The following is a 16,474-nucleotide window of genomic DNA, read 5'->3' as shown; positions in this document are numbered from 1 at the left end:
TCTATCTCACCTTAACATTAACATGAATTGGTATTCACCTTTGCTTTCATCCTAAAGAGAGACTATGAATGATTCATGACACTTGAATAAGTAAACTTAGTGTAAAACATTGAAATGAGTAACAGTGTAGGTAACTTAGGAATTTCAACCGTAAGGATTTTCCTGACTGAAGCTTTACCCGAATTTTAGGGCACTTCTAATTAAACATTGAATTTTTGAAAGAGCAATCAACGGGAATCTTTTCAATAATAGAAACAAGAGTCGCCATCCCGTCTTAATTTTTGATGGTTGGGCGTCTGGACTCGCAAGTGTCGTGAGTCGTGTATTCCCCGCGTGGTTTTGTTTCTATGCATTAAGCTTTTACATTCGCTTTTCTTTCATTGATGGTTTTCTGTATCAATTGGTACTGGTGATTAACTATTTAACAATCAAATCGGGCAAACCAGGAAGCTTCTTGCGCACGGTTGTATAACAGTGCACTGGAAATGACATTGTCAAACTATTTCCCATGGGCAATGGAAGCGTTGAAAGCGACATTAATATTATTGGCTTGAATTTTGATCATATCTGTTAGGTGTACATTTCATGTTTTAACTTACTCCCATCGCAATTTACGCATGCATTTTTGGTTTATGACGACTGCGAAACATTTCACAATCACATTGAAAAACCCAGGGACTAACACCTTAACTTGAAGAGCAAGAAACACAGACTGCTCAAGAGCATTGTCATTCCGCAGTGACAATGCATTCAAAAGAGAATGAAATACTTGTACAGCCAAATTTGCATTGTTGTATGTCATTCAGGAAATATTACAAAGTAACATGCGGGATTTTTTTTTATACTTTTACAGCCAAACTTTCATTGTTGTATGTCATTCAGGAAATATTACAAAGTAACATGCGTAGTCTGAAAACAATAGAAATTCGCGTATGATTTAAAAATAAAATTAAATTGTGGGGAAATTTTTGCTTCAGAATTTTAGGGGTCCAAATTATCCATTTTTGGCAAAAGAAAAATAAAAACTCTCACAATAAAAAATAAAAAAAATTATTGAACAAATTGTAACCTCGTTTAAACGACGCCTAAAAGATCCATTTGGCTATCTAGTTCTTCTCGGTAACTACACTTCACCTCCATTGGATGAATTGGGTTGTATTTATGAGTTTAGACATTTTCTTTTTTTTCTTTTAATTTTTTTTGTTTGGGTTTATGAGTTTTAACTTTTTAATTAAGGAAAATTATTTTATTTGGAATAATTTGTTGGTGGTCTTAAGTGGTAGGCTTTCACTTTTGCTTAGTGTTTTTAAGTTTATTCCTGAGAGATGCCTCTAAGTTTTGGGTGGTTACCCTGTTTCATTACATCCGAGGAAGACGAGCTCTTAACCAACAAAAAACAATTTTAAAACATACTCCAAACCCATGAATATAATAATTATGACCATCCTTTTTTCTATGACAAATTTTAAAATTTCATAAAATAAAATACTGCAACATATTCCTACAAAGGAGATTTTCATTGTAATACACCACTAGCAAACATACGCAGCTTCCTCTATTGCCTCCTTAAAAGGTGTATGCAGCTTCCTCTATTGCCTCCTTAAAAAGTGTATGCAGCTTCAACCAGACGAAGAGACTAAATTATATGTAGCTGTTAGAAAGGCTCAGAACTATTTTATGAATAAATGAAGGCCGTGCATCAATAAATTAAGTCCGGGGATCGGAGTTGATGACAAGGATTGCTCAACTAGAATGGGGAGCGGTTGAACGTAGAAAACAAGCGAATCGTTGGAACTTGTCCAGAGACGTCGTTTTCCCTCACATAAGACAATTTCGCTTAATCATATTTTGCTTAATTAGAAAATGATAACATATAGAGGATCTTTATCTATCTTGTCACTGTGATATTCAATGAATAAAATGGAAAAATAATGATTCCAATAATATGATATTCAATAATCAAAATGAAAATATAGGAATTTGGGTAGGAATTTGACAGTTTAGGCAATTCTAAGATTTATTTTAGTCATTTTAATAAAAAAATATTGACAGTTGTGAAAATTTTTTGGCTCTATTTGAAGGTTATCCGTAACGAACAATACCCCGTCAAATTCTGTCCCTGAAAAATCAATCATTACATTTTAATATACTCTGTATATCACCTATCGTGTCTAACCAGTTGACTTTTTTCGGTGTACTTTTTATTTTTTTAAGTATTAGAATTTTAATTTGATTAAAAATTGAAAACACCGACATAATACTAATGATGAAATCATTTCAAAAACACTTTAATACCATTTAAACTGAACTTACTATGTCGCTAAAAGCATATCACCAAATTCTAACAAACAAAACCAACAATGAAAATATTAACCATGTAAAATTATTAACAATTAAAGAGGCCTTGGCATTATGGAATCCATTAATCCCATCCCATATATTGTAGATTTTCAGTGTCCAATATATTCCCATTACGATGCTTAAATGCTATCGCTACATGAAGAGTGGTTACAACTGGTTGATCTTTTCAAAGTGTTTAGATTCATTCTAAAAGAAGAAGGAAAAGACATGTAAAAGAAGAAAAAAAATGTAATTTTTTAATTTTTATAAAAGTAAAATATCTATTTTCAAAACCCCATTAACTTACACTTTCTTAGAGGATGGATTGGGTCGGAGGATAGATTGAGTTATAAGAAAAAATTAGAATTTTACTTTTATTATTTTTTTCTTCATCTAGAGATTGAAATCACCTTCTAGAGATTGAAATCACCGTTATTCATGTTGCTTCTCATTTATTTCTTGATATGGTATACTTTTCCTCACATAAATTCCATAAAAACTCATGCCAACCATTTTTAAGTGTCACTTAATGTAAGCTCTCAAGAAAAACTTTTATTGATTTTTTTTGTTTAATCCTTTTTTAATCCCTAACTTAATTCATGTGTTAAGTGCATATTTTATTTTTATTGATGTGATTAGTAATATGATATTTAATATCTATTAAATGTGTTTAGATCCATTATTACCATAATGTCATTTTTTTTTAATTATATTTGTCTTTACTTTTCATTTTGCAAAAGAAACAAAACTACTTATAGGGTTTGGGTGTAAATTATAATGATATTACAAATATGTGATTCAATGCCAATTTTAAAGGGTAAACAATCTCAACTCAAGGAAATCATCATTTCTTTTTCTTGATGTTCATATAATACCACGTCTCTCAAAAGCATTTAAGATATTGAAAAATGTAATATGGTATCTAATATTTTCTTATTATCTAAGAACATTTGTTGCCCTCTCGACCAATCAACCAATATAGTAGATAGTTCATGCCTTCCACATATATCGCAATATATAGTTTGGGAAAAAACACATAAGAAATGTTAGAATGTAAATCTTTCAACAATTCACAAATTTTGTGTAGGTTTGTTCAAGTTCATCATAGTCATATTGCATAGTTTTTCTTTGCTTTACACAAAAATATGTTAATGATTTTGGTTGGGATAAAAAAGACTAGATGTTCTAGATTAAGTTGATATATGAAACTACACAAAATGGACATTTTTAATATTACAAAACCCAAAATTGGGATTACAATAGTAAGAATTATGATATTCTATTTTTCAATTTTCTACATTATGAATTCCTTACTATGTTCACTCTCTTTTCCCCAATTTTATGCATCTTTATCTATCATACTCCTTCACTTTCTTCTTCTTCATTATAGAAACACTAGAATTGGTGTGATATTACTTTAAGTGTCAAATATTTCAAAATATTCCTTAAATAAAATATACAAATAAAATATTTTATTGGTAATCTATTTTTCAATTGCTTTATATATAACTTGAGCATGGGAAATTTTAGGGGTTCATATTGGCAAGTGGGTTAATTTCCCATCTTTTTTTCCAAAAAACGATTAGCTAATTTACACTTTTTCCAAAAATTATTGATCCAAATTTTATAGTTTAAAACTGTTTACCTTAAAAATTCACCAAAATTTTATATAGAGAAAGGATTAAATTATTAAATTTACAAAAATATTGTCAAACATGTTAGGATTGCATATTGTGGATTAATGAGATTCACCAATTTTTCTAAACTTTAAAATAAATTTTCATCCTTAAAATTTTCCCAAAATTTTAGTAAGCTTAATAATTAAGAAACATGTTTTTTTTTTTATAATAAGTCACATGTTTATGTTTAAATGAAGAGTGAGTTAGAAATTTAATAGTTGTTTTAGAAATTTTTTGCCACTATCCTAACTTGATATAATTGCAATATCTCTTGTTTTGTAAAGTGATTCTATTAACCACAATACATTTTCAATAAAAATTTCTCCAATTTTAGTGTTAGTTTTTGAATGTATGTAACAAAGTTTATGATCATATCTCTTAACATTTCTACAGTTTCAATTTTCAAATGTGTATAACAAAGTATATGGAAAATGGTTTTTAAATGTGTGACCCAAAGTTTATTTATCTTTGAAGATTTCTACAATTTCGGTGTTTAAATGTGTAACAAAGTTTATGGAAAACATATGGAGTTTTTATTTGAATTTCAATAACTAATAGCGTTTCTACAATTTCGGTGTTTAAATGTGTAACAAAGTTTATGGAAAACATATGGAGTTTTTATTTGAATTTCAATAACTAATAGCGTTTCCATTGCAATTGTGATCCATTCACACTGCAGGATTATCCCACAATTTCCACAATTTCAATGATTGGTAGCAATTTAGTAATTTCCAATTGATTTGCCATATGTACGTGAAGATTTCTATAATTTCAGTTTTTAAACGTGTGTAATAATGTTTATGGAAAACATACGAGTTTTCAGCTGAATTTTGACCGAAGATCATGGTTCCACTTTGCAAATGTGATATGTTCACACTACACGATATCTAACTGTTTTCTCGTAAGTATTGGCAGATCAATCCACCCTAAAAGGGTAAGTTTTAAGGTTTATATGAATAATGATGATACCTTGGAATTGACAACGATGAAAACTAGCATTATGAACTCCGCACATTTTGGTGTGTGGTTTCACACATGTCATGGAGGCACTATAGTGTTGTGAATGTGCCTAAGACCATATAAGGCCTAGAATAGACGCTTACTAAAATGTATTTGTTTCTGGATTCCATTTTATCTTAATTTTTTTTTATGTGATTAACACATATCGGACTAAAATGTATTTGTTTCTGGATTCCATTTTATCTTAATTTTTTTTTATGTGATTAACACATATCTATTTAAAATTCTGAGTACCTTTACCTTATGTATTCTTTCTATTTGGTTAAATTTTTATAGTTTAAATTTGGTAGGCTTAATGATTATGTGTTAATTTGGACATAAAGATCTTATCACAAGGTCTTCACTCAATGAACCTTCATCCTATCGTGCATACTGTCACATGCACGTTCACGACATATTAAACAATACTTTTAATTTGATTACATATTGGAAAATGCCCATAAAATTCACATTATTTAACCCCCTACTAATAGGAACCCAATACACTTTCCCAATTTAAAAAACCCCTACTTCCACTAGATATTGTAAATATCCATTTTTTATACCCCTTCATATTTTTTCATTAACTTTTAACTCCATTTTTTATACCTGCAAATATAAAAACCCTTAACCCCCTATATATCCCCCAATATATTATGTCATCTTTCCTCAATATATATCCCCCACTATGAACCTACGTGGTATGGTATTGCTCCCCAAGAGAAGCCTCGGTGGATCTTATATGCATTTTTTTTAGAGTATAATTTCTAACTTGAGTAGTAGGGACTGAATTGAACTACAATGATTGCTTAATACAAACATTGAAATATTTGATTTATATTTGGGAGTAAAATGCCTTTTTGTTGTTGTGTTTGTTATTGAATGCGTTGCTCTCTGGTGTTGGCGTGGAGTATACACACATTTGTATTCTATTTTTCTTTGCAATTCATTCCCAGTTTTTGCGCCTCATTTCCAGGCATTAGATCCTCATTTGCATTGACAGCAGGGTTTGAACCTGCGCGGGCGTAGCCGACCTGATTTGTAACTCGTGGCTTGGTCGACTTAGACTTGGTTCGACGTTTTGTAATAGTTGCTTGGATCACATATAATATGTTATAATTGAGTTTTGAACGCTAACATGGTATAGGTCTCTCTCTCTCTCTCTCTCTCTCTCTCTCTCTCTCTATATATATATATATATAAAAGAGGTTGTCACAACGAATTTCATCTCCTACGAAGGAACACAAGCATTTTGTCTCTTCACTTGTTTGAATCTAAAGATCGGCTTGATTTCTCTTTCTCTGCAACGATACCAGAAGTTTTGGCAGAATGGCACTGATATGGTAATTGAGTTTTGAAGAAGTTGAAAGGGTATGGAGATCGTGGAATGGTTCCCAAATTGTGATGTCGTTGCTGCTCCAACTTTGTAGAGCTCGCGGTGCATGATTGATTATTGACTGTGATATGAATTAAACAACCAAAATCACTAGCATCGCAGTGTTTTCTTTGGTATATTTAATATCATTTTTTTCTTTGGGATATAGATATATATATATATATATATATATATATATATATATAACACTGATATATATATAAAGGATTCCAAGCCACTATTTTTGGTATATAAAACCACTGACATTTATGGGATTTATATGAGGTGGATTTATATAATGATGGATTTATGTGGGTCACATGGTGGATTTGAAATCTTTTTGAGAATGCCCTTTTGAGTACAATTTTACTGTATATTGGCAGAAGTATCTTTCTATCAGCAAAAGTAAATTTTTTTACAGAATGCATTCAATCATATCCATGGTGGAAATAGTTCTTACTGGCAAGGAGAACTATCCTGAATGGTCCCGGATGATAAAACACACCATCATTTTCAATGAGTTGTGGAAAGGAGTGTGTGTCAGAGAAGGAGACAATGACCTCGTACAACATACCTGAGACAAAGAGCTCATCATTTGGGAAAACAAGAACAGCAAAGCTTATGCATTAATCGCAGCATCTGTAAATGAAGAGGCGAGTCGCCATATTTCGTCATATTCAACTGTCTTTGAAGCCTTACAAAAGCTGAAAGAACTCTATGACTCACATTTTTCAGTTGAAGTTGTCCAACTCATGATTAAACTCTTCACTCTTGAACTGCAAAATAATGATCCTCTTGCTCTTGCATTTGAAGTAAAATCTATAATGCATGATATCAAATGCACTAAGGTTGAATTGGATATTCCTCTTATCGCTTTTCTCAAGGCACTTTATCCTACTTACTCCAATTATCTTGAGTCATTGCAAGCAAATGGAAATCTCAAAGATATAACCTTTGACTCTCTTGTGAAAAAGTTTCCTGAAAGAGAGAAAGCTTTTGGAAAGAAGACAGCCCTTGAATCTTCTGAAGAGACTGTGTGCCTTGCTCATAAAGAAAAGAATCCTGCTCAAGATTCTACAAGAGGAAGAGGTGGACGAAGAGGAAGAGGAAAATATTTCAGAGGCAAGGGGGGTAGACATTCTCAAGGAGAAAAGGTAGATTTGCATTGTATTCGCTACAAAAGAAATGGATCAAATGATGCCTCTACATGCAAGCTACCATGGGACAAAATTGAGTAGAAAAGAAACCAACAGACAAAGGTAAAGCACCTGAATCCGCTCACTATGTTGTGGCACAATGTAACATTGGAGTAATTGAAGATCTATTTAATGCTTCACTTGATTCTTGGAAAATGATTGGTTGCTTGATTCAGGAGCAACCTGCCACATGACTCATAGAAAAGATTTTTTTTGAAGATTTCACTGACAATGTTGATGGAGCAGTATACTTTGCAGATCAATAAAAAATCAAGCCATCAGGGCTTGGCACAATCAGGCTTAAACTGCCTGGTCTTCCAGACTTTCTTCTGCATCATGTTCTATATCTCCCACAACTGAAGAGAAACTTGTTGTCCCTGGTCCACATCCGCCAGCAAGGTCACTCCATTCATATGTTTGATGGCAAGCTTGAGGTAAGAAAAGCATCTGACCACTCACTTGTCATGAGGGGAATAGAAGAAGAAAGGCTTCTCAAGCTGCAAGGAACCTCTGCTCATGCACAACATTTCTCATACAATTGTCATCATGAAGAAGGTACACTTCCATCAAGTTTATTATGGCATGCTAGATTTGGACATTTGAACTATGACAGTCTCCGCTTATTGAAGAAAAATGGTGTTGCTAGTTTGCCTACAATTCCTAGGAAACTTAAGCAATGTGATGCTTGCATTCTAGGAAAGCATAGCAAACAATCTTTTCATGATTCACATTCAATAGCACATAGGAAGCTTGGACTCATTCATTCAGATTTATGTGGTCCAATGCCTGTTCCTTCTTCAAATGGAAATAAATATATCATGACATTTATTGATGACTACACCAGAATGTGTTGGGTTTATTTATTGAAGAACAAATCTGATGCTTTTCAAACATTCAAGAATTTTCATAAATGGATTGAAAATGATGCACAATCTCATATTGGGTCTATTTGCACTGATAATGGAAAAGAATACACATCAAATGAATTTGAAAACTATCTTCACCAACATGGGATCAAACATCAAACAACTGTGCCTTATAATCCCCAATAGAATGGTGTAGTTGAAAGAATGAATAGGACAATCTTAAATATGGTACGATCCATGCTTTTCTTCAAAAATGTAAAGATAATGTTTTGGGTTGATGCTGTTCTATGTGTTGCATATATAAAGAATAGATGTCCATCTAATGCTATAAGAAACAAGACTCCTTATGAAATGTGGTATCGACATGTTCTTTCGGTAAAGCATCTCAGGGTTTTTGGTTCCACCTGCTATGCCTTGATACCAAAGGTACATAGAAACAAACTTGGTGCTAGAAGTCGTAAGTGTATCTTCCTAGGGTATTCAAACACCTCCAAAGCATACCGCCTCTATAATGAAGTAAATAAGAAGTTTGTTGTATCTAGAAATGTAATTTTTCTTGAATCATCCAAAGCTGACAATGTTGTTGAGTGGCAACTTGATTGCTTGGATAGATTCGCAAAAGCAAAATCATTTCAAGAATTTGATAATCAGATTCCACATCTTGAAGGGGGGATTCCTATACTAGGTCAACATGTGGAATCTTCTTCTGAAGAACACTCTCCGTCGCATGAAACTACAACAACAGATGATGCTTTAAGTGATGTGATTGATAGAATTGGGAGACTCAATCTTGATTCAGTCCCAACTCAATCAACAGAGTAGCCTGGACGATCTCAGAAAGGTCCCCCAAAGTGGGTGACAAAGACATTTGAAAGTGTTCATCCCGATGAAGTTGGAAAGATAGGAACCAGAAATTCAAACTGGCAAAATGGAGGTGATGTAGATGACTCTAATTCATCTATTGATATGGATGTTTCTTATGGTTGTGAATTGAACTTGTTTACAGATTTTGAACCAACTTCCTTCAAAGAAGTTGTTTCTCATGATGAATGGAAAGAAGCGATGCAAAAGGAGTATGATGCCCTCATAAAGAACAACACTTGGAAGCTGGTTGATCCTCCATTAGGAACCAAACCAATTGGCTGCAAGTGGGTCTACAAGAACAAGTATAAAGCTGATGGTTCACTTGAAAAACATAAAGCTAGGCTTGTGGCAAAAGGTTTTGCACAGAAGGAAGGGGTCGATTATGAGGAGACTTTTGCCTCCACAGCAAAATGGGCTACCATCTGGACACTCTTTGCACTAGCAGCTCAGAACGGTTGGAAAGTCCATCAAATGGATGTAAAAATTGTTTTCTTGAATGGAGATCTAAAAGAGAATGTTTTTATGTCCCAGCCTGAAGGATTTGCTGTGAAAAGACATGAACATAAAGTATGCAAACTTGTGAAGTCCTTGTATGGCCTCAAACAAGCACCGCGAGCCTGGTATGAAAAACTGACTGAGCATCTTCTGAAACTCAATTTCAAACATTTTGATCTTGATGATGCAACTTTATTTGTCAAGAAAGGTTGAAAAACAGTTGTATATCTTGTGGTATATGTATATGATCTTTTGATAACAGGGAACAATGAAAGCTACATTGCATCCATAAAGAAGGAATTGGGGAAAAGTTTTGAAATGACTGATTTGGGCTATGTTCATTACTATCTTGGCATTGAAGTAACCCAACATCCAAAGTCCATATTTCTTTCTCAAAATAAATACATTGGAGATCTGTTGAACAGGTTTGGCATGACAGAGTGCAATCCTCTTACTAATCCAATGGAACAAAACTCAAAGCTCACATCTATTGAAGGAAAAGAATTTGAGGATGCAACAAAGTATAGACAGCTTGTAGGAAGTCTCAACTACCTAACTACTATCAGACCAGACATTTCATTTGCTGTTGGAATCCTCTCCAGGTTTATGCAAAAACTTTGTGAGGGACATTGGTCTGCTGCAAAAAGAGTTCTAAACTACTTGAAGGGAACTCAAGACTTTGGAATCAAGTATACACAGGTGGACGACTTCAGCTTGATTGGATACTCTTATTCAGACTTCAATGGAGACAGAGAAACTGGGGTATCTACTTCAGGATATGTTATGAGTCTTGGATCAAGAGTTGTCTCCTGGAGATCACACAAACAATTAGTTCCAGCAGATTCCACAACAGAAGCAGAATACATCGCAGCAGCTGAAGCAACAAAAGAAATTGTGTGGCTGAGGAAAATTCTTGAAGATTTGCAGGTAAAAAAAGTACAATCAACTCCATTCAGATTGACAGTACCTCTGCAATAAAGTTGGCCAAGAACCCAAAGTTCCATGATTGAACGAAGCACATCAATACTAAATATCATCTGATTCGACATCATGTTGAAGCCAAAACAATCCATCTCCATCATTGTTCCACAAATGAGCAAATTGCAGACATCTTCACCAAAGTGCTTGGAAGAGAAAAGCTTGAACGATTCAGAATGATGCCTGGACTCACCAACATCCCTTCAGATTAAGGGGGGAATGTTGACACCTAACCCTTGTGATTGGGTAAATATATGTAAATAAATAAATGAGAAATATGAACAGTCATTAGGAGATGAACTGAACAGTCTCTCCCTCATGTATATAATAGACCTACCTGATGGAATAAAATACACGAATCAATTTCCGCTTTGTGGAGTTACTGCCTGACCTGACAATTTCCCATCAAGTGAGAGCATGACCCTCTAATTTTAAACAAGAAATTCTCTTCTATATGGTGAACACTAAAATAAACCTCTAACTATTACATCCTACGATTTAGTTTTAGAGCATCTATGTCACCTTAACCTAATTGGTATTCACCTTTGCTTTCATCCTTAAAGAGACTGTTAAAGACACTCGGAATGATTCATGACACTTGAATAAGTAAACTTATTCAAGTAAAACATTGAAATGAGTAACAGTGTAGGTAACTTAGGAATTTCAACCGTAAGGATTTTCCTGACTGAAGCTTTACCCAAATTTTAGGCCACTCCTAATTAAACATTGAATTTTTGAAAGAGCAATCAACGGGAATCTTTTCAATAATAGAAACAAGAGTCGCCATCCCGTCTTAATTTTTGATGGTTGGGCGTGGACTCGCAAGTGTGGTTTTGTTTCTATGCGTTAAGCTTTTACATTCGCTTTTCTTTCATTAATGGTTTTCTGTATCAACTGGTACTGGTGATTAACTATTTAACAATCAAATCGGTCAAACCAGGAAGCTTCTTGCGCACGGTTGTATAACAGTGCACTGGAAATGACATTGTCAAACTATTTCCCGTGGGCAATGGAAGCGTTGAAAGCGACATTAATATTATTGGCTTGAATTTTGATCATATCTGTTAGGTGTACATTTCAGGTTTCAACTTACTCCCATCGCAATTTACGCATGCATTTGTGGTTTATGACGACTGCGAAACATTTCACAATCACATTGAAAAACCCAGGGACAAACACCTCAACTTGAAGAGCAAGAAACACAGACTGCTCAAGAGCATTGTCATTCCGCAGTGACAATGCATTCAAAAGAGAATGAAATACTTTTACAGCCAAATTTGCATTGTTGTATGTCATTCAGGAAATATTACGAAGTAACATGCGGGATTTATTTTTATACTTTTACAGCCAAACTTGCATTGTTGTATGTCATTCAGGAAATATTACAAAGTAACATGCGGCATTTATTTTTATTTTGTTTTGCGTAGTCTGAAAACAATAGAAATTCCCGTATGATTTAAAAATAAAATGAAATTGTGTAGAAATTTTTGTTTCAGAATTTTAGGTGTCCAAATTATCTATTTTTGGCAAAATAAAAATAAAAACTCTCGCAATAAAAAAATAAAAACAATTATTGAACAAATTGTAACCTCGTTTAAATGACGCCTAAAAGATCCATTTGGCTATCTAGTTCTTCTCGGTAAGTACACTTCACCTCCATTCGATGAATTGGGTGGCTATCTAGTTCTTCTCGGTAAGTACACTTCACCTCCATTCGATGAATTGGGTTGTATTTATGAGTTTGGATTACTTAATTAATTAATTTTATGTATTTGGGTTCAAGAGTTTTAGTTTTTTAATTAAGGAAATTATTTTATTTGGAATAATTTGTTGGTGGTTTTAAAGGGTAGGTTTTCACTTTTGTTTAGTGTTTTTAGGTTTATTCTTCGGAAATGCCTCTAAGTTTTGGGTGGTTAATCTGTTTCATTACATCTGAAGAAGACGACGAACTCTTAACCAACAAAAAAAACAATTTTAAAGCATACTCCAAACCCAAGAATATAATAATTATGACAATCTTTATTTCCATAGCCAATTTTGAAAATATTTAAAAATTTGGAAAAAAAAATCATAAAATAAAGTACTGCAAGATATTCCTACAAAGGAGATTTTCATTGTAATACACCACTAGCCAACATACGCAGCTTCCTCTATTGCCTCCTTAAAGGTGTATGCAGCTTCCTCTATTGCCTCCTTAATAAGTGTATGCAGCTTCAACCAGACTAAATTATATGTAGCTGTTAGAAAGGCTCAGAACTAATTTACGAATAAATGAAGGCCGTGCATGAATAAATTAAGGGCGGGGATCGGAGTTGGTGACAAGGATTGCTCAACTAGGATGGGGAGTGGTTGAACGTAGACTTGTCCAGAGACGTCATTTTCCCTCACATAAGACAATTTCGCCTAATCATATTTTGCTTAATTAGAAAATTATAACATATAGACGATCTTTTTCTATCTTGTCACTGTGATATTCAATGAATAAAATGGAAAAATAATGATTCCAATAATATGATATTCAATAATCAAAATGAAAATATTGACAGTTATGAAATTTTTTTGGCTCTATTTGAACGTTATCCGTAAGTTACAGATTCAAATCACCGTTATTCATGTTGCTTCTCATTTATTTCTTGATATGGTATACTTTTCCCCACATACATTCCATAAAAACTCATGCCAACCATTTTTAAGTGTCAGTTAATGTAAGCTCTGGAGAAAAACTTTTATTAATTATTTTTTTTAATCCCTAACTTAATTCATGGGTTAAGTGCATATTTTCTCTTTATTGATGTGATTATTAATATGATATTTAATATCTGTATTTAATGTGTTTAGATCGATTATTACCGTAATGTCATTTTTTAAATTATATTTGTCTCTATTTTTTATTTTGCAAAAAAAACAAAACTACTCATGGGATTTGGGTGTAAACTATAATGGTATTACACATGTGTGGTTTAATGCAAATTTTAAAGGGAAACAATCTCAACTCAAGGAAATCATCATCTCTTTTTCTTGATGTTCATATAATACCACTTCTCTCAAAAGCATCTAAGATACTGAAAAATTTAATATGGTATCTAATATTTTCTTATTATTTAAGAACATTTGTTGCCCTCTCAACCAATCAACGAATATAGTAGATAGTTCATGCCTTCCACATATATTGCAATATATAGTTAGGGAAAAACACATAAGAAATGTTAGAATGCAAATCTTTCAACAATTCACAAATTTTGTGTAGGTTTGTTCAAGTTCATCATAGTCATATTGCATAGTTTTTCTTTGCTTTACACAAAAATATGTTAATGATTTTGGTTGGGATAAAAAACACTGAGATGTTCTAGATTAAGTTGATATATGAACCTACAAAAAATGGACCTTTTTTATATTACAAAACCCAAAATTGGGATTACAATAGTAAGAATTGTGATATTCTATTTTTCAATTTTCTACATTATGAATTTCTTACTATGTTCACTCTCTTTTCCCCAATTTTATGCATCTTTATCTATCATACTCCTCCACTTTCTTCTTCTTCATTGTAGAAACACTAGAATTGGTGCGATAATACTTTAAGTGTCAAATATTTCAAAATATTCCTTAAATATCTTTACCTCTACCTTAATGCAAGCCCAAGAGTAATGCTATGTATCCTTTACAACGTTAAGGTTTGAAGCAACATTTTTTATGCCTCAATCAGGTTCTTATGTAAGATATGGAGAAGGTAACATAATTCATGTTATGGCCCTGAGGGTTAGCTCAATGAGTCAATTTCTTGTTGTTATGTGCCTTGTCGATTGGTAGGTCATGGGGTCAATTCTCCTCAATGCCCTCGAGGTCAGGCTCTACTAGTTTGGTCGACACGATGTGATCCCTTGAGGTTGATCTACCCAGAATTTTCATGGAAAAAAAACACAATTCATGCTATTATGAGATATATGGAATATGGATTATACTCTAAATCCACACTGTCATGCATTTTTTGCATGGTTTGATAGATGAAATGAACAATCAATGTCCTCATAATTGGTGATCTTTATGGCTAACTTAGTTTCACTTCATGCTTGTATTAACCTTAGCAATTATAAATGTCTTAGCCTATATAATAAGAAATGGATGAAATCCTAATACTTCTAGAGGTTCCTAAAGCCCTATAAAATAAGAAAGTCTCTCTTCATGGTTCTTATAATGTTTTGATAGAATTAACTCTTCAATAAAATGTCTCATGGTTTATGACAATTTATTCTTCTCTTATGAGATTTACAATAAACATGACTCCTATGGTTAAACATGATTGTGAAATTATTAAGATATTGATTTAAGATTGAGTGCTCAATTATCATTTGGATACAAAGGAAAGAAATCCTCTCTGATATAGGGTCACAAAAAGGATTAATTATAACCTTGTGTCTAAAGCTTTACATTGTCATTTTGTAATACTCTGAAATTCCTTCAAAGAAAATAAGTATGGTTAGGCATTAATGATTTCTATTTTTTCCATTAATTTTTAACATTTTAAAAATTAGAAAGATAATATTTTATTTAAAATAATTTCTTTTTGGAACTTCTACTTAGTTTACTCTTGTTAATTGAAGTACAAGTATTTTTCAACTTTTCATGATGGAAGGGTTGGATGAAAATAAATTCTTCAAATTAATAAAAATATTAACCCTTCAAAATTTATCATGGAATAGAACCAAAGATTTATAAGCCACCTATTGCATTATTCAAGGCTATGTAGCCCTTTCTCCCAAAAATGAGGCCTTATGTGATTTGTACTTATCATTAGTCTTCACATAGGTTATCATCCACATTAGTAGGATGGAGAGTATTGAATTGGATCATAGAAATATATTTAACAAACATATATTTTGTTTTTTAATCTCCATTATTCAATAATTTCCTTGTGTGTTTATTAATGGAAATACAAAGTCTAACTCTTCTATGTTTTTTTCTTTTTAATCGGAATCCAATAATACAATTCTAGCTGAGATTTCTACTTTCAAATGCATAAATCGAAAAACTCATGGGGCATCTCTCAATCTTTATATTTAACAATTTGAATCCTCATTCCAACCATTTTTGTTGAGATTTTGAGCAAAAATGATTAGAAAATATGCGTGGAAAGAAGGAAAAATGTAAAACATTTAGACTACATAGATAGGTAATTTTATGAGCATAGTCATATAAATATTTTACGAGCATAGTCATATAAATTCAATATCAAAACACTGAAAGATACATATCATGTTGCTAAAATTAAAAAGTCATAAAAATATTACCTAGATTTTATTATTATTATTATTATTATTATTATTATTAATTATAAAAAAATTATTATATAAATTAAACATATATACATTTAAAAAAAAGTGTAACGAAATTATTAATGATGGAGATTCACCCACACTTTACCATGGAGATTATTAATCTATAAATGGTCTTTGTTACAACACCATGGGCCAATACTATGGCCTAACAATACCACATCCTCAAAAAAACCATAACTTATTTCATATGACATTTTTTTAATTAATTAGTTTAATTAAAATGGAAAATTGGTGAGGATTGCAATGGAAAACCTAAATCCTTCAACCATTTCCTTGTCTCTAGGGGATTTTCTACTTCAGGATTCTTCCCTTCATCTGAAGCTCCCTCATTTTGGTGGCATCGTTG

The sequence above is a fragment of the Pinus tabuliformis genome, chromosome 3_1, assembly GCF_031772625.1.
Source record: "Pinus tabuliformis cultivar Carrire ecotype Pingquan chromosome 3_1, CPIR1, whole genome shotgun sequence".
Lineage (NCBI taxonomy): Eukaryota > Viridiplantae > Streptophyta > Pinopsida > Pinales > Pinaceae > Pinus > Pinus tabuliformis.
The sequence above is the reverse complement of the archived record's forward strand: the minus strand, read 5'-3'. Positions refer to the sequence as shown.